The sequence below is a fragment of the Tupaia chinensis genome, unplaced genomic scaffold (assembly GCF_000334495.1).
Source record: "Tupaia chinensis unplaced genomic scaffold, TupChi_1.0 Scaffold000159_1, whole genome shotgun sequence".
NCBI classification, from domain to species: domain Eukaryota; kingdom Metazoa; phylum Chordata; class Mammalia; order Scandentia; family Tupaiidae; genus Tupaia; species Tupaia belangeri.
In genome coordinates, this window is record NW_006159630.1 from 7,859,592 (window position 1) to 7,862,304 (window position 2,713).

The window sequence follows — 2,713 nt, forward strand, 5'->3', positions numbered from 1 at the left end:
TTAATTCTTGATCACAGGCTTCCCCTTCCTTTTTTTTTTTTTTTTAAATTAAACATTTTTTAAAAAGTCAGAGGGCTCTTGTGCTAACTAGAGAGAGATGGAGAGAGAGGGAAAGTGAGAAAGCACCCTCCGTGGGAGATGGTCACGTCACAAATCCTTCTCTCCCTCTCCCTCTCTTCGGGATCTTGAGCATGCACACACACATGCCTGGTGTGTTTTTCAAACCACTGGGTCTGGCACTTGAACTGCACAGTTGGCCAGGTGGGCTCCAGCTGCCTTAACCACCATGCCGCTGGCTGGCCGGTTTGTTTTTTGTTTATTTTGAGAGAGAGAAAGATGCAGAGACAGCACCCCCAGTAGGGTCTGGGTCGGCCTCACAGAGTGTTGTGCTTTACTGCTGCGACACGCCAGGTCCCTACTGCTTCCCCGGAGGCTTCGGGTACAGGCGGAGCAGGCTGGCAGCGTCGGGAGCGCAGCCTTTCCTATGCCCTCTGTCTGCAGCCTCCACCCCGTGGTGCCTTAGCTGGCTGCTTGCATTTATCCTCGCTCTCGTGCAGCGTCTTTAAGGTAGGCTTCAGGAAACCTGTGGTTATCGATTTTATTTTTATCCTCCACTTTTATTTTATTTTCAACCTCTCTACAAATGTCTGCATTTTATTGTATTTGTTTCCCCCAAATTTAATAACCACACGACAGAATGTAATTGCCTTGTGTTTATTATTACAGAACAGCCCGCCTGAAGAGAAGGAGCAGTTTGCCATGAACTTTACTTCAAAATCACTCTCCTTCCTTCTTTCTTCCCTCCCGCTTTCCCGCCCTCCCTGCTGTTACCCAGCCTGGGGTGCTGGGAGTCAGCGAAGACTGAGCCAGCAGCCCTGCTGCAGAGGAGTCTCGCATTCTAATTGTGCTCGAGGCTTTTAAAGAAGCCGAACTAGGTTGCTGCAACTGTGCGTGTGTCAGGGTTTGAGCTGCGGCAACGGTTCTTTGGTAGAAGGTTAATTCTCTAAGTGGAAGGTTGGGATCTGATCTGAGACTCATGAGTGTGTCTTGACCCCAGGATATTTCTCAGCGTGACTCTGCCAGCCCTTGTCCATCTCAGAGCTGGCCTTCTGGTCCTGTCCCACTCTCCTGCACAGGTGGCCTCCTTTCAGCCAAGCTAACCGGCCACTTGAAGTGCTAGGTGCTTTCTACCCTGGGCGTGTGCTGTTTCCCGCTCGGGTACCAAGCCCTCTCACCTGCCAAGCTCAGGTGCCAAGCTCAGGTCCTGCGTGTCCTCCCCCAAGCAGGGCCTTCACCCTGACTCCCATCAGTCATCACTCGTTCAATGGTTCCTTCCAATCACCCCTTGGAAGGCCATGTGGCAGCCTTAAACTTTCCATGCATCTTCTTTCTTTCTTTTTTTTTTTTTTCTGAGAGATTTTTGCTATCGGGCACGTGCACTCACCAGAGAGACAGAGAGAGATAGTCAGAAAGGAGAACTCACTTTTCGGGGGAAATGGCCATGTCGCAATCCCTTCTCCTCATTCTCCTGGGATCTTGGGCACACATGCACACGTGCTCAGCGTAAGTTTGAAGCCACTGGGTCCGGGACTCCAACCGCAGTCAGTCATGTGGGAGTCCAGTGACATAACTGGTATGCCATCTGCTGGTTCTCATGCATCTGTCTTTGACGACAAGGCCAGAGTTCGGCTTCCTGTTGCAGACTCGGAATGCGGTCCTGTAGAGGAAGGCTCTGTGCCGAGGCTGTGGATTTCTCAGCCGAATGCGGCACCTGAGAATACTCACCGGATGGAGGGGTGGGGGAGGGAGGGATGATGGAGGACTAGATGAATGCCTGGTGACAGGAGGGTTGGCTGGAGGAAGGGACAGAGGAAATGATGGAGGAAGAAAGGGAAGGAGAGAAGTGAGGGATGGAGGCAGGGATGGAGGGAATGGAATGGCTGGAGAGAGGAACAGAGAGAGGAACAGAGGGAGGATTGGCGCCCTCCTCACAAGCAGCTGGGTCATCTGAAGGGGCTAGGAAGACCCCTATTCTGCCAGTGAGGGGGTACGGATGGAGGAGAGGTGCAGGAAGGCTGGACGAAGGGCACCTGAGCCTGCTACTGTGTTGCCAACAGAAATACCTGAGGCTGGGTGATTGACAAGAAGAGAGGTTTATTGGGCTCATGATTCTGATGGCTGGAGAGCTCTAAGGCAGGCAGCTGGCGCCAGGCTGGCTACGTCACGACTTGGCTGACAGCAGTAGGGGACAGTGGGTACATGCAGAGTGTGGTCTGCATCCCACATGTCTGTCTGTCTCATTTCCTCTCCTTATAAACCCACCAGAACCCAATGATGGGAGCTCCTACCTAACCACCCGTCAGTAATCTCTACCCTTGATCCTGTTACAACACATGAATTTGGGGGGACATAGTCAAGCTTTAGCAGAGGGAGGGAGGATGGAGAGAAGGAGGATGGAAGGGGTGCAGGGAGGGAGTCTTGAGGGAGGGAGGCCGGAGGGGAGATTAACATGCTGAGGCAGTGCCTGCACATAGTAGGGCTCAGAAATCATAGGCTGAGTGTATGATGGACCTCTGCTCCCCACTGCAGGACTGACAGGACGGGGACAGGGACAGGCAAAGAGGCTGAGCTCCCTTTTGGCAACAGTCCCAGAGAGACAGATGTCCGCCCTCTCGAGCTGTATAATTTCGGAGCTCATGGATGCGTAGTAACC